Consider the following 27227-nt stretch of genomic DNA (forward strand, 5'->3'; position numbering starts at 1 on the left):
ATAGAAGCAAAGATAAACCAATGGAACTACATTAAACTAAGAAGCTTCTGCACTCTTAAAGGTAATGTTGAGGATAAAAAAAAAAAGCTACAGAACAGGAAAAATTATTTACCCAACACTTATATGATAAAGTGTTGATAATCAAGATACCTAAGAACTGGAGAAAAGATAAGCAGAGGCTTCCTCAAGGAAGAAATAAAAATTTCCAAAAGGCACATAGAAAATGCTCAACATCACTAATCATTAGGGCAACACAAATCAAAACAACAATGAGATATCGTTTCACATCACTGAAACTGGCAGACAACAACAAGTACTATCGCAGATGCAGGGAGAAAGGGATTCTCATTCACTGCTTTTGAGAATGTCAAATAACCCAGCCCTTTTGGAAAAGAATATGATTATTCCTAAATAAAAAACTAAATATTGAGCTTCCATATGACCCAGGAATACCACTCCTGGGAATATATCCTAGGGTCCCAAAAATATAATGCAGAAAGTCATTTTACACTCCTATGTTCATTGCAGCACTATTCACAATAGCCTGATCTGGAAACAGCCTAAGTGCATGAGACAGATGACTGAATAAGGAAACTATGGTACTTCTACATAGTGGGATACACAGTAATTAGGAAAACTGAAGTCATAAAATTTGCTTATATATAGATGAACATGGAGACTATCATGCAGAGAAATGAGTCAGAGGGAGAGGGACAAATATAGAATGCTCACACTCATAGAATGTGGGATATAAAAAAAAAACACTGTGATGAAAATAATAGCCAAGACCATGGAAATGAGGGCCAGGAGGATTGGTTAATGGTAGGAAGCTTGCCATGGGGTGGTGGGAGAGCAGAGGCCTAATGAGGTGGGAGAGGAGAGGCCTAATGAGGTGGGAGAGGGTCATGCAGTTAGGATAGAGGAGGGACCACTATTACAATGATAGTTGGAAATAATCATTGTGGACAAGAACTAAGTGCTGAAAGGAGGTAAAGTCATAGCATGATACTCTTTCAGTAACAGTATTGCAAACTACAGTGCCTAAAAGTAAAGACAGGGAGAGAGGGCAAAGGGGAGAGAGAGAGAGCAAGGGAAAGAGAAAGAGGGTGAGGGCAAGAACAAGGGAGAGGGAGGGAGAGGGAGAAGGAAAGGGGGATAGAGAGAGGCAGGCTGTGGGGGAGGGGGAGGGAGGAGATGCCCCAGAATGGAAACCGGGGACATTGGTGGCAGAAAATGTACACCAGTGAAAAGAAGGGTGTTGGGACATTGTATGACTGAAATTCATCATAAACAACTTTATGTCTAACTCATGGTGATTTAATTTAAAAAATTAAACTTTTAAAAATTAAAGGGAGCTGAGGGGCCAGCAAGATACTTCAAAAAGCTAATTTACATGTTTGACTGCTGAAGGTTTGGGTTCAATCCCAATACCACGTGATCTTACTCCCAGCACCTTAAGGAGCAACTCCCCAAACATCATGAAGTATGGTTCTAAAACATAAATAAAATCACATTTATATCAAAGTGTATAAAGAAATGTCACCCACACTAAACTAAAATTTATAAATTTATAAATTAAGTTACAAATCTATAAATTAAGTTACATCTCAACAAAGCTGAAAAAATTTAAAAGGAAGTTTAAATTATCTCTAGTTTGTGAACTGAAAATAGTAACAGTTGCAAGGTGCTACTTCATTAGTTAAGGAACTAATGATTTTGCTAAAAGAAAATTATTCAAATCAAATAACTAGCAATATAACTGACAAACCAAAATCAATGATAAATGTTCTTAGGGGGTTATCTTATACTTAGAGGAGAATAATGACAGGTCTTTAATAAGTACCTAAATAGCAATTATATATATATGCATATACGTACATACATAAGAGTTCTCTGTAAATAACTTATTTTCTTAATAGATGGAAGAAATAAAAGGCAAATCACTATTACAAAGAAGCAATTCAAGGTGAATGAACTAAGAAATAGAAAAATATAAATGTTTAAAACTTTATTGTATAAGTACTAGAATAAGAGATCACTATGTCACTGTACCACTGTCATCCCGTTGTTCATCGATTTGTGTAGGATAACATGGGGTTTGTCCTTTTAGTCTTGCTGCAGGGAACTTAGTTTACCTTAAAGCTATGTCCTTTCTGTATGGACACAGGAAAACAGTTAATAATATGCTTTGAAACTTGGGAGCTGATTAACTCCAATAATATTTACTCCCGGGCATCTGCTTTCTCAATTCAGTTGCCCTTAGTTCCTAACACCCCAAAAGCAGGGTCCCGAGGAGGGATGGAATGGACCCAGGGCAAGCTGTGAGCTACCCTGGCATTGAAATGGGCCAGGCCAAAGCGCCACAATACTCAACTATAAGTTGAGAGCATGGTCATAGACAAATGCTGTCATGATCCAAAAGTAACAACGAGACTAGGACCCTGCTGGGGTTAGGAAGACTAACCTGACCTGAGGACTGTAGTCTGGAATATACAGTGAATGTCCTCAAGAAGAACCAAACTTTGTCTGATATATCTCTTACTGTACTCATACAGAATGACATTGCTAGAAATATTAGAAGTAAATTTACTATATTTAAGCAGATTACTAGCTCACACCGACACACCCTTGTCTGGACCTCACCCTTGAGTGGATCTCCTAGTAATCTCCTTAGAGAAATGGTCTTACCCTTCTTTGTTGATTTGTTCAACCCACCTTTGTGTTACTGCCCTATGTAATTTTCTATAAAACTAAGACTGTGGAAGGAGACACGGGAGACAGAAGAAGAAGACAGAAGAGACAGAGGAGACACACGAGAGGACATGGGAGAAGAACAGAGAAGACACAGAAGCAGAGACAGAGAGAGGTCGGAAGAGAACAGAGGAGAGACTACAGAGACAGAGACAGAAAGACAGACAGAAGAGAGCACAGCAGCATACACAGAAGCAGAGCACAAGGAACTGTCCCAATTCGGTCATACACAGCAGCTCGAAAACACCAAACGAGAGAGGCACGTGCAAGAGAGAACTGCCCCGAGTGCCCTCGGAAAACAGAACAGCACGACACGACACATCATTGTGTCTCTCCATCCCTCGCGCGCACACGCCACCTTTGTAGATTTTTTACAGATTTGCTTGAGCGGACACTAGTAACATTTCCATTCATCCCAGCCTAAGATTTTAGTAGCCTCTCTTTACTCGTCTTTCCCAATGATTGGAGGCTCTTTCAGGATCAGGGGAATGAGACCTGTTATTGTTACTGTATTTGGCATATTGAATACACCACAGGGAGTTTGCCAAGCTCTTCCTATGCGGGCGGGATACTCTCTCTCGGCAGCTTGCCAGGCTCTCCAAGAGGAAGGGAGAATGTATATGAGGAATACAAGCAAGTATGTTAAAACCAAACACATGTGTGCTGCTTAAGGCACATCAGTGGGGTAGACTATAAGAGGTCGCATGGCCGCTTGCTTCTCGGCCACACGCTTCTGGCAGCTTTGTTTTATATAGTCTCTGGATCTTGGCCATTGATAGGATTACATGGCACCAGGGCAGTTTATGGGTGTGACTGCCAAAAGATAACAATTACAAAATAATTATTATATATTAAAGACATCAAGTTGAAAGCTGAAATATTATAATATTATGTCATATTATAATAAATATTATTAATTAAAATGCATCTTTGGAAGAAAAGCAGTAACTGATTATAAACTACAAATAAAGAGCTCTATTCATCTATAATTTGATTTGATTTTAGATTAGCACAACCCAAACTACATCTCAAATGACTTCTATTTGATCTCAATTCATTTAAAATTAAACACTATTACAGAATTCATTTAAAACTTTTTTAATATCAAGCCTCCATCTATAAGAAAAGATATTTTATAAAATTAGATAGTTGTTAATTTAAATTAAGTAGAAAAAAGCAAATAAAAAACATCATAAATTAAAATGACTCATTTTATAATGGGCTGGATTGACAGCACAGTGGGTAAGGCGTTTGCCTTGCATGCGGCCGACCCAGGTTCGATTCATCCAGCCCTCTAGGAGAGCCTGGCAAGCTACCAAGAGTATCCCACCCGCATGGCAGAGCCTGGCAAGCTACCCGAGGCATATTCAATATGCCAGAAACAACAACAAGTCTCACAATGAAGACGTTACTGGTGCCCTCTCGAGCAAATCGATGAACAACGGGACGTCAGTGCAACAGGGTGACATTTGGTTAATAGGGACTACAGACCCAACTGCACATGGCAGCAAGGGCAGGGTGGGGGGGAATTATGTATAAAAGGGAGAATGAGAAAATAGTGCTGGTGACTGAATCAAGAACTCGTACAAGAGCTATCTCCCAGTCCTAAAATGATCCTCTGACGCTATCTATAATCAACAAGCACTTTTAGAAACCATCTAAACTGAAAGGTACAAAGTGAGGAAGAAAAAGGGGGAGGAAGCAAAAATGAAGAAGGAGCATTTTCTAAAACTCTTCTAAGGTTGTAAAATTCAATTTTCATTCATTACTAAGTTATCCATCATATTTTCACATTGCTTATCTATAAGTTCACAATACATGCACATGTGAATTTAAAATGCCAAGCATCCTGATATATGTGCAAAGAAAATACACCATTAATTCACTGAACCCAAAGAAAAGCATGGAAATTAATCTTTCCAGTTATGAAGTACAGGCACAAAATCATTTTAATCATTTATGAGGTTTCTATCAAGAGTATCTCATTCACTTTAGCATAACAGGTGTGTTTACTGGTGCAATTAATTTATACTATTCAAAGGGAATCAAGAAACCTAGCATTTATCTTTAGCCATAATAAATTAATATCACTAAAAAGTGGCTATACTAATAAATCCAAACAAATTAGATACCCCTTATTATTTTACTTGATTATAATGTGCTGATGTACATACAAGCAGCATGAAAGCATGACTAGATACTACATATGCTCTCTTGACCACTCTCAGAATTAATGCCTGAGCACAGAACCAGGACTAAGCCTTGAACACATCCTATACACAGCCCCAAATTTTTTTAAGAAAATTTTAATTTAATTGACAGATACTTAATTGAATCATACCAAGACAGTCAATTATATATGTTCATTTTCTATTCTCCCCTGCATCCTTGGCCTGCTAACTTTTGTCTTCAGCTTATGTCTTCAGCTTACTTTTCATGGTATCAGGATGAATGCCTCAATCCCAGTCACATACCATTAATATGTAAAAGAACAATTTATTAGCCTCATTTATCTCATTTAAGGGAGAGGAAATGACTGAGGAAAGTCTCCTTCAGAAGGTTTGCATATATTATTTGCCAAGAATGAGTAGTGATTATGTCATTCTACCTGGCAAAACCAATCACTAAAAAGTAGAATAGGATAACAATTACTTGTTTAAACTAATTAACTAATAATAACTGAGTCCCTAATGGAGTCTACAGAACAAAATAAGAATTTTAAAAGCAAGAGAGAATAAAAGAATCACTACAAGACTCCACAAATTCTGTAAAACCTTCCTTCTTAAAGGATTCACCATCCACCATGATTATCTTATTTCTTAATCTGAAAAAGACTAGGTAGAGAAGCCAGAGACATCACAAAGAGGTTAGTTACATACCTTTCATGTGGCCTACCCAAATTCAATAATACCACTATATATGGTCCCCTATGAACTACTAAGAGTGATCCCTGAGCACAGAACCAGTAGTTAAGCCCTGAGCACTGATGGGTATGACCCAAAAAGCAGCCCCCGAAATAATAAATTAGGGGCTGAAGAGATAGTCACTGTCACTGTCACTGTCATCCCGTTGCTCATCGATTTGCTCATAAAAGGAGTAAAGAGCTTCTTTGCACACACCTAACCAATTTCAATCCCTGGTATTACTTATGGTCAGGAGTAATTATACTGTCAGGAGTAATTCCTGAGTGAAAAGCCAGAAGCAACCCCTAAGCACTAGGTAGGATGCAAAAATTAAAAAAAAATAAATCGATACCAATAGGAGATTTTATAGCATAGTGCCTAAAAAAGAGCGTGTTCATTTATTGTATCTGTTATATGCTGGGAATAAAGATAAACACATGAATATTACCCATGTACCTATAGAAAATTACCTATGGACTGGAGCAATAGCACAGCGGGTAGGGCGTTTGCCTTGCATGTGGCCAACCAGGTTCGACTCCTCCAATCCTCTCGGAGAGCCCGACAAGCGACCAAGAGTATCCCCCCTGCACGGCAGAGCCCAACAAGCTACCTGTGTTTGTATTCAATATGCCAAAAACAGTAACAACAAGTCTCACAATGAAAACTGTACTGGTGCCCACTCAAGCAAATCGATGAACAATGGGACAACAGTGCTACAGTGCTACCTATAGTCAAAACCCTAGGTCAACTGAATAAAGGCTTTGAAGAATCAGAACAAAAAAATCAAATTCACTTCTACATTTAATAGACAGTAAATATCAAAAGCAGATGCTGAAAAGAAATATACCCACATATAATTTCACTGATAGGCCAGTGATATATTATTGTCAAGTTATCAAATATTAAAGATTTTTTAAAAATATTAGTTTGCCACTTAAATAGATGAAATTGTGCTCTGTGGGACAAAATAGAGGTAATAGAAATAGAAAATTTCCTAATTACCTAATTACCATGAGGTAATAGAAATAAAAATTTTCAAGTGAAATACATAAGAAAGCGAAAAACTATTACCTGAGAGTTTCACTCATAGCTATGTAAAATAAAATTAAAGGAAACAAACTGGCAAATGATAAAACTGATTTCTAGACAGTGAAAACTATGGTGATTTGCCAGAGGAAGAAAATGTCTGTTTTGCAATATGATAGCACTGGAACTTTGCTAGTAGGTGCTGTGACAATTACACACATAAGAGGTATAAAATTAAATTCTTGAAAATCTATACTATTGTAAAAACAATTTTAAAAACAACAAATGCAGGAAATAAAAGGCTAACTATGAAGACAGAAACACATAATGCTTGACAAAAACAGGATTGAGGGATTTGATAATTCTGATGGTTATCATGATACTTTGGAAAGTAAAAGCTCTAAGGTCAGACAATTAAATTCTGGCAATAAAACTATATTGCATTAAGTATATAAATAACTGAACTAGGTATACTATCTTCACTGAGTTTAAAGTTCAATTTAGGTTATTTTAGTTTTAAGTTTTAGTGGCATCTTCCAACAGAGCTCAGGGTTTACTCCTGGCTGTGTTCAGGGGATCAAACGAGGTGCCAGAATCAAACCAGCCAGTCACATGAAAGACAAGTGACCTTAACCCCTGCACTAAATATTTTGTAAGAACTCCTGACACACAATATATGTATTTTTATTTTAAGAACTCTTCATATATTGTATGCCAATAATTTCAATTGATTAAAAGAACTTTCATATAGGCCTACAGTTTTTGTACAATGATGATAATAGCTACATTTATATAGTACTTCCTGAATATATAATATTTCTCTCATTGCTTCACAATTATTTGATCTTCTCAACAACTATATGATGCATCATTATTTCCATTCTAGAGTTAAGAAAGTCAAGGCAAACTGAGATTAAATAATTTTCCAAAAGGCATAAAGCCAATTAAGTGGAAGAAGTATAAACCAATGATATCTATTTTTTTAATGATTATTTTAAGAAAAATCTGCTGACCGAAATAACTTCAAGGGTTGGTAGAAAGTATCCTACTACACATTTTTTATTAGCGATAGCACAGCGGTTGGGCATTCACCTTTCACGTGGCCGACTCGAGTTCGATTCCTCCACTCTCTTGGAGAGACCAGCAAGCTACTGAGACTATCAAGCCCACGCGGCAGAGCCTGGCAAGCTACCCGTGCGTATTGGATATGCCAAAAACAGTAACAAAAACAGTAACAAAATGTCTCTCAATGAGAGACGTTACTGGTGCCCGCTTGAACAAATCGATGAGCAACGGGATGACAGTTTTATTTTAAATTAAATAAAAAATATGTATTTATTTTCAATTTTATTGAATCACCGTGAGATAGTTACAAGCTTTCATGTTTGGATTACAATCTCACAATGATCAAATACCCATCCCTCCACCAGTACATATTCCCCACCACCAATATCCCGGGTATAACCCCCCTTTCCCACCCTCCCCCTGCCTCTATAGCAGACAATATTCCCCATACTCTCTCTCTACTTTTGGGCATTATGGCTTGCAATACAGACACTGAGAGTTCATCATGTTTGGTCCATTATCTACTTTTGGCATGCATCTCCCATCCCAACTGGTTCCTCCAGCCATCATTTTCTTAGTGATCCCTTCTCTATTCCATCTGCCTTCTCCCCTCCACTCATGATGCAGTCTTCCAGCTATAGAGCAATCCCCCTGGCTCTTGTATCTACTGTCCTTGGGTGTCATCCTCAACTACACATATTTTAAAACAAGCAACAGGAAACCTAGTTATAACTAGGGGTAGCAAGTGTAATTCAGTTTATATTTAAGTACCTCAAACGTTCCTCCCAAATACAGAAACTAGTTAAAATAACTCCATTTGACGCTGGAGTAATAGTACAGCAGGAAGGGTGTTTGCCTTGCACACAACCAACCCGGGTTCAATCCCCAGCATCCCATATGGTCCCCCAAGCACTGCCAGGAGTAATTCCCGAATGCAGTGAGGAGCAACCCCAGTGTATTGCCGGGTGTGACCCAAAAAGCCCCCACCAATAAAGAAGGGGTAAAAATAACTCCATTTGATTTAGTGAAATGACTTTCAGTGCAACTTCTCCACATCCCTCCCACTGAAACACCTAAAAGAGAGATCATATGTCCTTCTCTCGCAGAAGGAAGCTTGACAGTATGCTCGCCCTAACAATGCCGCCAGACCCTGCACCAGGCTGTTTCTCTCAGTTTGCCCCAAAGAGGGGCCGGTGAGATCCCTCCCCTTCCCCGAGACTCAGTTCCTGAAGCTGAAAACCTACAGAACTCAACCGCAGTCACCATGCTCACGGTCGCTCTCCACATGTACAGGCCAAACCTCACTCATGATCGAACCTATTCCTGGTCATGTGACACTTCATAGGACCCACCCTACCCATACTTCAAGAGTACTGCATCACTTTTGATGCGATTCAGAGCGGGAGGCAACCAACCTTAGAGGGAAATATTATATTATTTCAGTTCTGCTTTGGGGCAGGGATGGGGTCCAGGATGATAACACCCGAAATATGGTGGTGGGAAGGCATATGATGGTGAAATTGGTGTTTGAATATGAAATGGAATCAAATGTTGTGGACTACTTTATAAAATAATACATAAAATTTTTTTAATTAAAAAAAACAGCTAGAAGCCCTAGTCAGTTGATACACAATAAATACAGTTTGAATGTGAGAATCTAGAGAGTACTGTGGGTAGGGCACTTGCTTTGCTTGCAGGTGACTTGGATTCAATCCCCAGCACCCCATACGGTCCCCCAAGAGAATCACTGCGATGTACAGTTACAAACTTATGAATACTGAGCAGTGCGGCTTAAAAACAAAAAGAAAAGAATGGAAAAGGTGGAAGGAAATGAGAGACCTGCTAGGGATCTAAATATTAAAAGAACAAAAATGAATCCTGTCATTTTCCTTTTGCCTCATATATTCCAACATAAAGAGAATACAACAAAAAAGACAAAAAAGTAATCATATTTTCCTTCTCTTATTAGGTTGTCTCCAGTATATTTCACAGGTAAACAAAAGCATAATACTGTCCATATGGTCTCAAATATATGCACGAAAGAAAGACACATTACAAATGAAGTGGCTAATGGGATTTAAAAAGAAGTAAGCTTTCCACCCTACACTCAAACTGGTAAAATATGAACACCAATACCCTGTGGGAAGTAAAATATATTAATGCACTATACAAAGTAATCATAAATATATATAAATAAATTTATTCAATAAAATTTAGCAATATAATTAAAGGTTTAAAATAGTGTTTGCCTTAGCTCAGACAGAGAAAGGAACACCAAGTAGAGGACGTCAGGAGGACCCATTCCGGTTGGAAGATGCGAGCTTAAAGTAGACTATAGACCGAACATGATGGCCACTCAATACCTCTATTGCAAACTACAACACCCAAAAGGAGAGAGAACAAAGGGGAATGCCCTGCCACAGAGGCAGGGTGGGTTGGTGGGGGATGGGGTGGGGATGGTGAGAGGGATACTGGGATCATTGGTGGAGGAGAATGGGCACTGGTGTAGGGATGGGTAAACGATCACTGTATGAGCAAAATGCAAACACAAAAGTTCATAAGTTTTTAACTGTACATCACAGTGATTCTCTAATAAAAACTTAAAAATAAGATAGTGTTTGCCTTTTCTACATTTTCTTGCTATTACTATGGCCAAATTATTAACTCTGTGTAAAAATCAGCATTAATAACATTCATATTGAACCAATTAAAAGTAAAAAACATAGCTAAAATTATTATAAATATTATTTATTTGACTATAGATATAGTCAGACTATTAAAATTATTTTAAAATATTTCTATTTTTATTAATTTAAGTGAATATTAAAGTAGTCTAAGACTAAAATATGTATTAAAGTGCTGGCCACAGAACTATACTGAATAATTTTAAGTATCATAGGACAACCAGTGATCTTCAGTGAGGCATGAAAGTGCCAAAAAAGAATTAACTATTATAAATCATTAGTTACACCAACTTTAATTTATCAGTTGACAGGTAGCTAACATTCAATAAAGCACCCATAGCAGTTTTTATTTACAGAACTGTGGGGAAAAGTAACAGAAATGTAGTTGGGTGTGGTTTTGAAATGATGTATTAATAAAAATAATGAGCATTGATATAAAAAATCTTAGTATCTCAATAAAAAAGTGTAACTTCAGATAAAGTTTAAAAAGTAACAGGAAAAAATAGTACTCATTTTCTATTGACCTATGAAGACCTTTGTGGCTCACAATATTATAATTGTCTAATAATAAACTTTAAAAAATTGTCCAAAATTTCTCATCATTCATAAATTCATACATATTTATCCACTATCTAGTGTGAAGCAATAGCACATCAGATAGTGCGTTTGCCTTGTATGCAGTCAACCTAGGTTCAATTCTTCCGTCCCTCTCGGAGAGCCTGCCAAGCTACCCATGGCGTATTCAATTCCATAAACAGTAACAAGAAGTCTCACAATGGAGACGTTACTGGTGCCCACTCGAGCAAATCAATGATCAACAGGATGACAGTGATACAGTGATACAGTGATCTAGTGCGAGTTTGGTACTATCTGAGATTCTAGGTTATAACAATGAGCAAGACATACCCACTATTTTAGTGGATCTAACTACACATTGATTGTGGCTATATATTCTACCTTCTATTAAATAACAAGCAAAAAGGATAACAAGCAAGACAGGATAATGGTTTGAATCAGACCTTCAGTAAACTATTTTCAGTTTCAAAAAGCATATGTGACCACCTTTTTATAAACACACCTTTTCTTATTAGATCATGAGATAATTTTTCAAAAACAATGAGACCAAAATAGAGCTTTACAACTTTTTATAAACCAAATTTATAAAATACAATATGCATGCGATATTCACTGATATCACTGTTACTCTATTATTTTCCCAGATAATAACTGGTATATATAATTTATAGAATTACAATAGATCCAGTATTTATTAACAAAAAGGTAATTAAAATAATTACTCAGCTTAATACTAATGTGTCAGACTTCTTTAAAATAAACATACACCTCTTGGAAAGTGAAATTGTTTTCAATAACTACGTACTTAGTGCACATATTCTAACTTTGTAAAGACTTCTGTCTTGTCATAAAAATACACAGAACCATAATCAACATACCCACATCTTTAATATTCACATATTTGCTTATCCACATGGATTTTTTAATTCAATTTTGATTCTATTTTCTTTTATCCTTTCTTTAGGAATAAACAAATGCATACAAAAAATTTCTCTATTTTGTGCGTCTTCTTCAGGATGAATAATATGCATCTAAGTTTGAAACATGTCAAACAAAATGATAAAGTGGAAATTCTTAAAAGTTACCAACATATTACAAAATAAAATCTTCAGGCCAGAGTTCTGGCTCAGTAATAAAGTGCTTGCTGAAAAAAAATTCAAGATTCAAGTGCTATAAAATACAAAAGCAATGATGTCTTTCTTTGCTGCTCAATTTTTAGATGATTCACATTCAAACAAATCTAACTGCAATTCATAAACTGTAATATCCTTAAAAATGAAACCTGATTTTTCGTTCTGTCACCTTCCAATATATCACACAGACAATTTCTCTCCTGTGATTATGTCAAAGAAATTGAGTTAATATAGCTGAATTCAACAGTAATTTTAATAAGTCATTTAATGTAATTCATGTATACATCAATCTCAATTTTATAGCTAAATATTTACTGTTGAATTAGTTCTTTCTCTGGTATTTACCAACTAGATATGTCCAATTAATCTGCCACAAAGAAATCATTATCTACTAAAGACTCATTTTAAGAAATAACCTAAAATTAAAAAAATAAAAACAAAAATTTTTATGGGTTGTAAAAGAAGTTGAATCCTATACATATTTCTTTTAGATGTAGCTATTTCAATTGACAACAGAATTTCTAATCCATCATTTCAGTTTTCCTAATAAACTAGATTAAGCAAAAATAAAGTCTAATAGCAGTCTTCCCATTGAAAAATTTTAGTTTACATTCCTTCTACTACATATCCCTAAAATGCATTAGGTTTGATATCCCACCATATTTATCCCAACCAATTTACTCAGGAAGGTTCATATATTTATAGCATTCAGAAAGAGATATAACAAAAACTTCCTAACTATAGTAGAAACTGATTTCAATCACAAAAAAAAAAAACCCATAATGAAATGGGCATTTAGAATCTTATGGTGAAAGAATATGTGGCTTGTCCAACAAAATTAAATTACTTACAATTAGTCACTAGTGAAGTTAAGGACTGGAATCCAGGTATTACTAATTCTGAAAGGAAGAAGAAAGTAACACTTTTATTGCATGCTAAATATGAACTAAGCACTTGGTAAACATTGCCTCATTTTAAAAAATTTTTATTGGTTTTTTGGGCCACACCCAACAATGCTCAAGAGTTACTCCTGGCTCTGCACTCAGTAATTATTCCTAGCAATGCTGGAGGACCATACGGGGTGCTGGGTATTGAACCCAGGTTGGCCACATATAAGGCAACGCCCTACACGCTGTGCTATCACTCTGGCCCATGCCTCATTTAATTCTTATTATTGAGTAAGAGAAGTTCTAGCTCCAAAGAAGTTCTAGCTTCTAAAAGTTGGAGCTAGAACTTAAGTTGATCAAGTTAAGTTGATCAAGTGACTTAACTTGATCAAGACTGGTACAGCTAATCAGAATCAGAAGCCAAGATAGGATAAAGAGCCAGAAAGATGCTTCAAAGGGTTGGAAGGATGCTTTACATGATAAAGTTTGATCCTTGGACACATGATTCGCTAAGTTTGCCTGGTGTGTACCAACCTATCCCACCCAACTCCCCAACCCAAATTAAAGACATGACAAATGTTGATACACAACTAATAATTCTTGTATTTCAAATTACTACTTGTGATACAAGGAAAGAAATTTAATGTTTTATTTTGGTAGGATTTTTTTACAAAGAACAATTCCATTCAATCTAATTATGATTTATAATATATTGAGATTCATCATCAAATTTATTAAGAAAATCCCTGAAGGGTCACTATCAAATTATTTGTCTCCCAGGCAGGAAAAGGATAATGACAATGACAAAGCATTTAGCATGCAAATAAGCACTAATATTAATCTAATAATTCAATAGGAAGACACTGCAAACGCCTTTGTTATTAGCATGCTTTGCAAAAAATCAGACCCTCTGATATTGAATGCCAATTCTTAAAACACCACTTTGAGCAAAAATAATGAGATATTATCTCATGTCAATAAGAATGGCATATATCAAAAAAATGAGGAAAAAACAACAGTAAAAAATGAGCCCTTATTAACTATCTATGGGGATGCTGTCTGGTTGCGTTTCTATAGAAAACAATATGGAGATTTCTCAATAAAGAAAATCTAGAGCTTTCATATGACCCATGACCTTACCTCTTGGTCTCTACCCCAAAATACAGCATTAATCCAAAAAAGATATACTAACAACAGATATCACTTGCAGCACTTATCACAAAAGTCAGGGCATGAAAACAACCTAAATGTCCAATGACAGATAAATTCTTTTTTCAAAATGTGGTATATATGCACACAAAAGAATACTATAGAGGAAACAGAAAAGATGAAATCCTGCAGTTCAGTGCAAACTGGATGAAACTGAAAAGTGCCTCATTGACTAAGTAAAAGGGAGGAGGCAAATATAAGATGATCTCAGTCATCTATAGCATACATATAAAGGGGTGGAGGGGGAAAGGAATAAATAATACCAAATAATAACAAACCCTTAACCTTACTCATTTGCATCTCCCCTTTTAGAAAGTTTGAAATGTGTACACTGTTTTCCATTTCTCTACCAAAGTATTTAGGAGAAAAGGAGATAGCTCAAAGAGCAAGAGCAAATTCTCTGCATGCAGGACACCCAAGTTCCATACCCAGCAGCACAAGTACTTCAGCACTAAGCTGGGAGTGGCCTCCAAGCACTGCCTAATCTGGTCTCAAAACCGGTAAAATAAAATGAGTTTTATAAAAGGGCTCTCTATCCATGGTTCTTTTCAACTTGCTTCTGCTCTTCTGATAGTTCACTCAAAATAATAAATAAAATGTATGGTATTTGGAGCTCTACTATTCAAACATAAAAGTCAATAATTATCAAATACCAGCCAGTCTACCAAGAATTTATATTTTCACAGTAATTTTCAAAATTTATCTGTTGTATGAGAACACCTAGTAGCAGAGAATGAATGAAAAATGCCAATGAGGTTTTGTTTGTGAACCTACATTATCTCTTTCATTTATTATACCAAACTTTAGGCAAGAAAAATGGTAAACACTAAGATAAATGCTCTAAAATTCTTACCCTAAAGCACATAAGACTTAATAAAGGGTAGAGGCAGGTGACAGTGTTGTATTTTTTAAATCTGTCCCTCACCATTTTTCTCATATCTTGCTTACAATGCAAATTTAAAATTATCCCTTCTTTTTCACCAGTAGATATTCTCCTTGGTTTTATGTGTTCCAAATTGTACTGGTATATTAATCAAGCTTCAAGAGATTCTACTATGAGATCTACAAATGCATCCATGGAAATATTCTCTAATTCTGTTAACAGCAGTTTGATCTCTAGCATTTCATTCTATACTTTCTCAGATTTCTCTATTTACATTATCTACCTATTCTTATATGTTGTCTACTTTTCCCTTTAGTTACTTTAAATACCTATTCTGATCATTCCAGTATCCCAGTCATTTCTGTATCTAATTCTGACACTTCATTCTCTTTGCTTTCCAGTATGCCTCATTGTTTTCTTGGAAGCCAGAATTGATGCATTAGGTAAAAGGAACTGCAACAAATGGGCATTTAACAACATGAGGAAAAGTGCGGAGAAAGCATGTTATGGTTCCATAATTAGCATTTTTAGTGAGCCTGTGCTAAGTGTGACCTCACAACTACTTCCAAATTCCATACAAGAGTTATGTGGAAACAGGATGGTTAACTGGGGTTGAGATCGGAGACCCATTACCCTTACCCCTTACCCCCCACCACTCCCAGCTCCCATTTTTAATTCATTTTGTGGTGACTTTCTAAATCTCTTACTTGCTGACTTTCTAATTGATGGCTTTCTAAATCCCTTACTGGCTGAACAGGAAATAATTCATATCTTACTAAATGATAAATTGATATTTAATGCTTTTAGGGTATTAAAGAAAACATGAAGCTCTAAATTTATCTCAATATTACCTAAACTATGAGTGATCTGTCTGTGCCCTATAATTTTAAAATGTAAATTTCCAAAGAATACATGTTTTCATTCTTTCTGAAGCAACAGAAACCATATGGACAATCTAATAGTATAGGAATCCTTTGAGGACCAATCACAATAAATTAAAACATACTAAAACTGATTCCTAAAAGTTTGGCTAAATTTCCAGAGTTCTTGTTCTTGTTTGTTTGGGGGCTACACCCAGTGTCCTCAAGAGGCTATTCCTAGCTCTGTGCTCTGGGGTCACCCCTGGCAGTGCTGAGAGACCAAAAATATGTGTACTGGAGAACAAACCTGAATAGCACGCAAAGCAGGTGATTTAATCTCTCTACTCCAGCCCCAAGTTATTAAAAATATCTATCCATACGTACTGCAATTTGCTGATTATCTGTACTGTTCAACTGGCAGAAAATAAGAACCATTTCTTAATTCTTAAGATAATTTTATAAAACCTCCAAACAAACAAATTTTAAGACTATTCTTCTGGTGGAAAAATAATAAGTATAAAGCTAGGTTTTAGAAGTGAAGTTTGATATTTGGATGTCAATCCCAGTGTTTATTATAACCATGAGATGAATCTTTTTCAAAATTTGCTTCATAAATCACTATACTGTACAGTGCTATCTATGGTAACATGAAATACATCTATTTTCCCAAATCAGAGTAAAACAGTTCATTGCTTTTATGCAACTAATTTAAATTCTATTCAACTGAACTTTAACAAAATGCATGCTGATTAAATAAGTTAAGGTAAATGTATCTAGAGCTGGGGATGTAGATTTAGAAGTCAGACTCTAAAACATACGATATTGATGAAATATAGTATTTCCAAAAAAAGATAATATCTGGTAACCAAATGATAGCTAGTAACAAAGTGCCTCTCTTGAAGATAATGTCACAAACTTAATCCCTCAACCACCCATATGAAGCATTATCCTGGCAGCACTGATGTTTGGGATCCCTGGTGACAGAAGTGTGTGATCTCCACACCACAAGCAATGCTGCGTGAATACCACAACTAAAGTGTATTACTCCAGATGGTACTGCAACCAAGTGTGTGAGATCCCCCTAATCCTCATTACAACAAAAAGAATAGAAGGAATAGAACTTAAATAATTTTTTAAATAAAGATATTATTTTAATCTGGACCACCAAAATTATTAACTACAAAAATGGGACCAAAGGTTTAACATTAAATATCTAAAACCATGTATTTTCTTTGTTGCTAACATGGAAAAAAAATCTCTTAAAATTTTATAGAATAGTCTGAGGCACGCTATTCATCTCCCCTTAGCCTGAAATCCGGCCACCCACACACAAAGGGAAGGCTGGACCTTCCAGAACTACTCCTTATGGCGTCCCTTTAAAATCTCTAACCCCCAAATCACGCAAATACATCGAAATGAAAGAGGGAACATCACAACAGAAACCATGGAAATTCAAAGAATCATCAGAGATTATTTTGACAATCTTTATGCCACAAAACAAGAGAACCTCAAATAAATGGGATAAATTGCTGGACTCCTATAATATCTCAAGGCGGCTCAAAAAGATCTGGAATACCTGAACCTACCTATCACTATTGAGGAAACTGAAATAGTAATCAAAAGTCTTTGCAAAAACAAAAGCCCTGGCCCAGATGGATTTGCTTGTGTATAATTTCAAATCTTTAAGAGGACCTATTCCCAATCCTGTAAAAGCTTCCTCAAGATATTAAAGAAAGACAAACATTTCCAGTTTCTATGAGGCAAATATCACCCTGACACCAAAAGCAGGCAGAGACAGCACACAAAAAATATAGAATTACAGCCCAATATCCCTGACAAATACAGATGCAAAGATCCTCAACAAAATGTTAGACTTCATCAAAAAGGTCATACACCATGACCAAATAGGATTCATCCCAGAGATGCAAAGATGGTTTAACACTTGCAAGTCAATCAGCATAATACACAATTATCAGTAAAAGAAAAGATTAAAATCATATGATCATATCAATAGATACAGAGAAGGCATTTGAAAAGATCCAGCATCCATTTAGGGTAAAAAACGCTCAACAAAATGGGAGTTGAAGGAACTTTCCTGAGTATATTCAAAACCATCCACCACAAGTTCACAGCAAGCATTATTTGCAATGGGGGGAGGGGGGGCGGAAACAAAAAGTCTTCCCTCTAAGATTGGGGAGAAGACAAAGTTGCCCCCTCTCGCTACTTCTTTTTAATATAATGCTGGAAGTACTTGCCATAGCAGTTAGGCAAGAAAAAGATACTGAGGACATCCAAACAGGATAGAAAGAAGTCAAGCTATCACTATGTGCAGATTACATGATACTATACTTAGAAAATTCTAAATACTTAAAAAAAAAAAAAAAGCCCCTAGAAACAACAGGACTGTATGGTAAAAGTGGCAGGTTAGAAAATCAATACCTAAAAGTCCATGGCTTTCCTACATACAAATAATGAAAGAGAAAAGAGAGATATTATAAAAACAATCTCATTCATAATTGTGCTTCAGAAAATCAAGTACCTCGAAATCAGCTTAATTAACGAGGTGAAGGATCTCGTAGTATAGAGAAAACTACGAAACACTTCCTTCAAGGAAATAAATGAGGATATGAGGAAATGGAGATGCATCCCCTGCTCATGGATCGGAACGATTAACATCATCAAAATCACAATACTCCCCAAAGCATTGTACAGATTCAATGTGGTCCCTTTATAAAGATACCCATGACATTTTGTCTAAGAAATAAACAAATACTCCTGGAATTCATATTGAATAAACTCCCACAAATAGCTAAAGCAATCTTTGGGGAAAAGAATATGGGATGCATCACCTTCCCCAATTTCAAACTCTACTACAAAATAGTAGCAATTAAAACAACATGATATTGGAATAGAGACAAACTCATAGATAACTAGAATAGAGTTGAACATACTGACACAGATCTTCAAATATATGATCACTTAATCATTGACAAAGGAGCAAGAAATGTGAAGTGGAGCAAAGAAAGCCTCTTCAACAAGTGGTGCTGGAAAAACTGGGCAACTACATGCAAAAAAAAAAAAAAAAGAACTCAGACTTGTCAAATGCCAGGCACAAAGTCAGATTAAAATGGGCTAAAGACATCAATATCAGAACTAAATCCATATGCGACATGGAGGAAAATATAGGCAAATCCCTCCATGAGATTGAAGCCCAAGGCATCTTTAAAGACAAAACACCACTGGCCAAAGATAAATAAATGGGACTACATTAAGTTAAGAAGCTACTGCACTTCAAAAGAAATGATGAGCAAGATATAGAGATAGCCCAGGGAATGGGAAAAATTATTTACCCAATATCCATCAGATAAGGGGTTAATATTCAAGATAAATGAGGCACTGGTGAACTTTACAAGGAAAAACCTTCAACCAAATCAAAAAATGGGAAGAAGAAATGAACGGAAACTTCCTCAAAGAAGAATTTTTTTTTAAAAAGCATTAAAAAAAAATTAAAACAAGTTATATATCCCTAGATAGTTCTGGAACAGCTTCTTTGAAACAAAGACTGGTCACACAGAACGATGTCAATATTTTTTATCACTTACAGTAAATAATTTTTAACTAAAAATTTAATATTTATCATACGACCTTAATACTTTTCCCTAAGAAAAAGCATAAAAGTCCAGACACAAGGGTCCCCACACTAAAAAAAGGGGGGGGAGGATTATATGAGGGATGGGAATATTCAAACAGCTTCAAGGACAAAAAAAGCTTTTTCACACTAGATCATATTTACAGCTCCTCATCTAGAATTCAGCTAACATACAACTGCAGCAATCAGCAAGCTTGGTAAATTAAAATAACAGTAATTTTGACAGATTATCTTCTATAAATATTCAAATATAGACGTTTATGTGCATGCAAGGGTCTCTATATGCCAATCAAATGCTTTGTTTAGACTCCTAAAATTTAGGGGTCTTTTTTTCATTCTTATTTTCTGAAGGAATCCCTTGAATCCTTCTCTTTCATTTTAACTACCATCACCTAAGCTAATAGAGAACAATTACTTCTCTTTATTATAGCCTAAGTTAAGGATAGAGACCCTTTCTACAAAGATGTACTGAAAGCCAAGAAGGAATCTCCCATCCTATATAAAGCTAAAGCCAAAGCCACAGCTTTAAAGACCAAGAAAGCAGTGCTAAAGACATCATTACCATAAAGAGAATATCTGCACATCACCTACCATCCAAAGACCCAAAACGCTGCAGATGATAAGGCAGCCCAAATATCTATGGAAGAGTGTGGAAGAATGGCCACTGTAGAAACAAGCTTGACCATTATGCCATCATCAAATTCCCTCTGACCACTGAATCAGCCATGAAGAAAATAGAAGATACTGTTATGTGCAAAGGCTAAACTGCAGTTTTTGTGGTTTTGCCCTGTACCCTTTGATTAAAAAATACCTTATTTTGGTGATTATTGCAGTGATGGGAAAAGTTAGAAACGAGCAGGCAATTAAGCACAGGTAACCAGAAACACTGCCAGAAACAGGAGTTCTGTAAACAGAGAAGTTCTCACAACGGGAGCTCCATTCTGGGAACCTGGCAGAGATAAATACGTCATAAATCATAAAACTGACTAAAACAGAACAGAAGGGCCCAAATCCATCTGTTAACAAGATGGGAAGAGAAGCAGGATGACTAAAGCAATTAGTAATTTAATAAATTTTAAAAATGCATCCAAATATATAAAATACAATGTATCCAAACACAAGGATTCCCAGCAACAAAGGTCCCCACTCCAAGTCCCAAGTTATGCCCCTACTGCCTCAATGTACCTCAGTATTGTAACTGCAACCAACCAAGAAATGTCATTCTTATGGCCATCTCTTTGTTTCACCACTGCTATGACTATCAGAAAAACTATAAAAAAATTTCTGTATCCCTGGTCTGGACCACAATTTCAAGTGATTGTTTAGTTATAGTCTGTCTTGACCTTAAATAATTTAATCTCCTTGCTTTCTTGCTTAAAGATGGTTTTTGGTGGGACTGATTAAGTGGATTCCATTACAACATAACAATGCACTTATGTTCATTGTAAATGTCAAGGTCAAAAACACCAGGCTAAACAGAGCACCAGAGCCATGAAGAAGCTCTATGGCATTGATGTGGCAAAGGTCAATATTCTGATTATCCCTGATGGAGAAAATAAGGCATATGTTTGGTTGGCTCCTGACCATGACGATGACTTGGATGTCATCAACAAAATTTGAATCATCTAAACAGTCCAGCTAGCTAGTCCTAAATATAATCTTTTTCACCATAAAAAAAAAAGTTTAAGAATAAAGTTGTGGAGATAGCTCAATGGGCTATAGCACCTGCTTTGCATACAGGAGCCCTAGGTTCAATATCCTGTGCAGCATCCAAATATATAGATCATTGAGTTGGGAAGAGCCCCAAGCACCTCCAGGGATGACTCAAAAACAAAAACTTTGAAATAAATATCAATAAATAACATTCATTTAAAAAAACACCAATAGAAAAGAAAAAGAAAGCACTGAAATCTCTGAAGATTTAGGTTTGTAGAAACAAAATAAAGATTCAAGTGAAGGACACAGTGGGTAGAAGAGGGCAGAGTGCAACTTAAACAATGATAACTAAATAAAATATTTAACTTTTATTTGTATAATCAGGTATGCCTTGGAAAAATTAAATTGAGAGCTGAGAAAATAGTACAGTGGGTAGAGAGTTTGTCTAGCATGCAGTTGACCCAGATTCAATTCCCGGCATCACATATGGTTCCCCAAGACCTTCCAGAAGAGATCCCTGAGTGCAGAACCAGGAGAAAACCCTGATTACTACCAGGCATAGCTCCAAAACAAATAAGTAAATAAGATACAAAAAGATAGAATCGTATACAGGGCACTAACTTCGCACATGGTCAAAATAGGTTCAATCCTGGTACCCCATATGGTCCCCAATTTACAAGCAGGAATAATCCCCAAGCACAGAGCCAGGAGCACACCCTAAACATAGCCAGGTGTGGAACATCCCCCCCACCAAAAAAAAATCTTAAAGCTACCAAGTAACAATCTACTCATTAGCAAAGTTACTGAATAATCTGTATGCACAAGAGTCTCAAAAACACTATTGGATAGCAGTTTAAAAAATGTGTCCAATAATAACACTAAAAACAACTGTGTTGAAGCTTTCAAAACTTTTGTAAATTAAAATATTAACTTCTAAAGCCTATTAGATTATACTAATAATATTCTATGAGTGAGTAAATAACTACATATAACAAATATGTATTTAGCCTGTACTATTCATAAGCATTGTTCTTCACAAAATGAATTACTCTCATAATTTTTCTTTTGTTTTGTTGTTTTTGTTTTGTTTGGGGGCCACACTCACCTGAGATTATGCCTGGCTCTGTGTGCAGGGATTATTCCCTGCACTCAGGGAACCCTAAAAAACATTAGGGATCAAGTGATGCACATGTACAAGCAAGGCAAGTGATTTACCCATGGTGTACTATCTCTCCAGCCACAAATCAGTTAATTTTATAAGTCCCATTTTACAGATAAAATTGGGGCAATAATCATAAAAATGAATAACTTGCCATGGTTACATAACTACAAAGACGCAAAACTGAGAACTGAACTTATACAGTTGTACTTGAGACTGTAGACTCTTTTAAATTAATTATTTTTAATTGAATCACTGTGAGATACATTTACAAAGCTTTCATGATTTTCAGTTTGATCATACAATGATTGAACACCCATTCTTCCACCAAAGACCATAGACTTCTAACCACAAAATAATAATGTGCTTAATTCATTCAATAGGAAAGTATACTTACTGATAATAAAACTTCTATTAGAGTATATATTTAAAACTGTCTCTGGTTTCTTGTTTTTTTTTTTTTTAAATCAGTGAGAGACTGGGAAATTATACTGGTGGAGGGATGGGTGTTGGAACATTGTATGACTGAAATGTAATCATGAACAATTTTGTAATGTTCTATCTCACAGTGATTCAATTTAAAAATAATTTCGTGAGGCTGGAGCAATAGGACAATGGGTAGGGTACTTGTCCTGTATGTGGTCAACCCAACTTCAATTCCCCCATACCTCATATGATCCCCAGAGCACCACCAGGGATAATCCCTGAGTAAAAAAACAGAAAAGAGCCCTGAGCACTGCCAGGTGTGGCCCAAAAGCAAACAAAAAAGATTTAAAAACTCAGAGCTGTGGTAGTAATATAATCACATTATACCTGTAATATGGTATGCATAAATAGTGTAATAGAGAAAAGTATTAACAGTGAAGATACAATTACTAGTTTAACTAGTTTACTCACTGAAAGACACCTAATATTAAAATATAACTTGAGGTAAATAGAATAGGTTAAGGTACTTGCCTTTTCTGTGGTTCACTGTATCAAATCCTTGACACACATGTAAACCCCCTGAGCACCATCGAGAGTCATTACTGAGCACAGAGCCAGAAGTAATCCCTGAGCACAGAACTAAGAGTAACGCCCAGTTGGGTGTGACCCAAAAATGGAAAAAACAAATTTTCATATAAGTAAATTTTTAAAAAGAAAGCCTACTCTCTCAATAACAATTTCTGATGAAAATACATACTTAGAACTAACAATGAAGAGCAGAAATAGTAACCAGTTGTTGGAAATACCCCTCCCAAAAATATAAAATATACCTAAACAGGAGAATCCTTTTTTCTGCCAAGGGCTATTTGGATATTAATAGCATAATTCACACACCATACAAAATAGACAGGCAGAACACAAGCAGCTAATGAGAAGCATACATGTATCAGGACTACCACAAGATTTCAAGGACCTTATATGGCAATTGGATCATATGTTCCCCATACCCAATCTAAAAGGTAAAGAAAGAGAGGTACAGAATTATAGTGATTGCTCAGAACATGTATTTATAATAATCAAAATTATGTATGGGTTTATGAATAAACTACTCTGTATTAAGGAATGTTTAATAAATACAGCATCTACTATAGCACTGCACTGCACTGTAGTCCCATTGTTCATTGATTTGCTCAAGCAGGCACCAGTAACGTCTCCATTGCACAACAGTAACTTGTACTTACTGTTTCTGGCATATGGAATACGCCATGGGTAGCTTGCCAGGCTCTGCCGAGAAGGACAGAAGAATCGAACCCAGGTCAGCCACATGCAAGGCAAATGCTCTACCCACTATGCTATCGCTCCAGTCCAGCATTTACTAGAGAGTATTTAATGTTTCCATATATTAGAATTATAAATTAGTACTAACTCTATGACAAGAGCCAATATGATTTTTAACCATCACAAAATATGAACAATGGGTTCTGAAACAGAGTCTAATCATTGTTAGCTATAGCTATAGCACTGCACTGTAGTCCCGTTGTTCATCGATTTGCTCGAGTGGGCACCAGTAATATCTCCATTGTGAGACTTGTTGAAACTTGAAAACACTCAGTCTCATGCCTATTCACATGTAGGTATTGAACCTCAAGCATCTAAAAAGATAAAAGGCAATCACTTTAGAATAACTAAGGGATTTCCATAGTTCATTCACAAAAAATGAGTACATACTAGAAAATTAAAACACAATCTTCAATTAAACAAGATGCTTTTAACTCAAATTTTACAAGATCTGATGTAGGTAGATTGTGTTATACATAAATCATTTATTTTTTTACTGTCATCTCAAAACATTTTAACATTTATATTCCAATAATTTGCTTATAATTATGTTTTATAATTTGTTTCCCTCTCATGTCAGATTTCCCCATGCTGCTATCATTTCATTTTATTCAAGTATATTTTTAGCCTGCCTTTTCCATTACCCATCCCCAAGTTAGTAAACACTGCTTTCCAAAAAACCTCCTTCCTTACACCCAATTTAAACTAAGAATACATTCACAACAAATAAAACACAATCATGAGGGAAAAATTATATTTATACATTGATGTTATCAGCATACCACTGAAACTACAAACTCAGAGAACAGAAATTACTGGTGATAAAAGCACAGTCTAGTCTTGGGCCTGAGAATTAGTACAGGGCTTAAGGCATTGCCTCGCACACAGCCCATTCCAGTTCAACTCCTGTCACCAACTGTGGTCCCACAAACACCACCACAACTAAGCCCTAAACACAGCTAGGTGTGGCCCCAAAGTAAACAAACAAAAAGCATTTTATTCTGTCACATGAACAAAACTTCTTTGATCTGGTATTTCTCAGCAAGTAAATATAAAGAGCTGTCAAGTAGCTCTATGAATTTACAGATAACTTTCTAAGATTTCTTTAATTAAATGCATTAAAATTAGGATCATTGCCAAATAAGATACATAATACAGAACAAAGAAATTTCAGAAAGAACATATAATTCCCATTTGTGCATGCTCCTTAGAGAAAACACAATCTTTACTATCTTGTACAAAGCAGATTCTCAACTTTACTAGAGTGTTACTGTCCAGAGAACCCCAGAACCAGTGGAGGAAGGCAAATGAGATTATTTATCTTTGCTGGAAATCTATTTATATATAAAAGCAGGCAGTTCCATTACCAAGCTTCTCCTAAAGAATGCATATTCCACTTTTAGAGTTAAGAAATATTATTTAATATGACAAGTTGGGGGTAGTATTTGAGGAAAACAAAGATTTTAAAAATTCCTACCTGAGCACAGTATCCTTAAATACATTTAATCCCAAAAAAGCAAATAATGAGGCTATAAAGAGTTCTAGAAAGAGGTACATATAATCCCTAAACTAAAAAAACTTTAAACGGCAGGTCTCAAGAGTAATAGTAGTATGCTTCTCCTCCAAATCTACCTTTAAAAGGTGCTATGCTCTGAAGTTTACATGGCAGCAATAATTCTCTGGAATCCCCTGGAAACCGCTTTAACTATATAGCATACATTGAGCCTTAAATATCAGAAGCCTAAATAAATCTTTCCCAACTCCATTTCTTCCTAAGATTAAAAAAAAAATTATGCTCACCTCCTAAAAAAGTCCCTAGACAATAGTGAATAGCAATACCTTTGTCTTTTAAATCTTGTTAACTATATCACTGTCACTGTATCACTATCATTCCATCATTCATTGATTTATTCGAACAGGCACCAGTAATGTCTCCATTCGTCCCAGTCCTGAGATTTTAGCAGCCTCCTGTTACTCATCTTTCCCAATGATTGGAGGCTCTTTCAGGGTCAGGGGAATGAGACCTGCTATTGTTACTGTTTTTGGCATATCAAATACACCACGGGGAACTTGCCAGGCTCTGCCGTGAGGGCAGGATACTCTCAATAGTTTGCCAGGCTCTCTGAGAGGCATATATACATATATATATACATATTTCCCTCTATGATTAATATGTTCATCATAAAGGGAAATATATACATTAATTATATATATAATAATATAATCCAGGAATATGTTCACTCATGCGTGAGGCTCAGCTAGTGTGGAAAGCAGCCTGGAGCATGGTGAAATTTAATTAAAAGCCTTAATACAATTCAAAGGGTGAGCAAATAAAGATGTATTTCTTTATTGGATGTTGAAACTTTTATTGAAACTCATCGCTTCTTTCAATCAGAACTGTAAAAAATTAAAGTGTCAGAAACCTTAAAATCTGACATTACAACTAAAGGGACCCACTACACTGTGCATTATTATAGCAGACGGCCCACAAACAACCATAGATGATGGGTGATTAAACAGTAAGCCCCTTCCGCTCCAATATCAGGGCATTTAGCACTACAGCATATAATGTTTAAAACCCAAATTATAGGCTTTCTAATTTAAAAATTACAACACTGAAATACAGCAAAAGTTAAAATAGGAGGGGGAAAGATAAATTATACCAGAAAATTAACAAAAGCAGAGAAATAGCCGTTCAGTTGCTCTACGCTTGTTTATGTTTTGTCAAGCAATACTCTATTTATGATCAACATCCTGGCCCTGTCTTATGTTTATTTTTTGATGCTTGATTTTTAAACTTAAATAGCTAAAATTTTAAAAATCCCCAAAACCCAATTATTACTGAAGTTAATTCTGATTTACAAAGAAACTGCTTTAAATTTTTCAAAGAGAGCCACATAAAAATGGAAGACTATGTAGAGAATCCAAAGACAGTAATAATTTTTAAGTTTCTAGTTTCAACTATTCAAGATGCGAAGAAAAAAAAAGAGCAGCTGGTCCAAATCACTGGGGTTTTATGTTA

General features: G+C 35.7%; 1 protein-coding gene across 4 annotated transcripts in view; it reads right to left on the reverse strand.

Annotated features, from left to right (window-relative positions):
- Window positions 1-27227, reverse strand: part of FUT8 (fucosyltransferase 8) — a 280643-nt gene that overhangs the window by 163827 nt on the left and 89589 nt on the right. Inside the window, exon 3 of one of the 4 annotated variants that reach the window (XM_055132353.1) lies at window positions 12990-13037. The exons of the other annotated variants lie outside the window; for them this stretch is intronic. The gene's annotated coding sequence lies outside the window, so the exon portion shown is untranslated. The remainder of the gene's footprint in view (window positions 1-12989; window positions 13038-27227) is intronic. 4 annotated transcript variants of the gene reach the window in all.

This window comes from Sorex araneus, chromosome 3 (assembly GCF_027595985.1).
Source record: "Sorex araneus isolate mSorAra2 chromosome 3, mSorAra2.pri, whole genome shotgun sequence".
NCBI classification, from domain to species: Eukaryota; Metazoa; Chordata; class Mammalia; order Eulipotyphla; family Soricidae; genus Sorex; species Sorex araneus.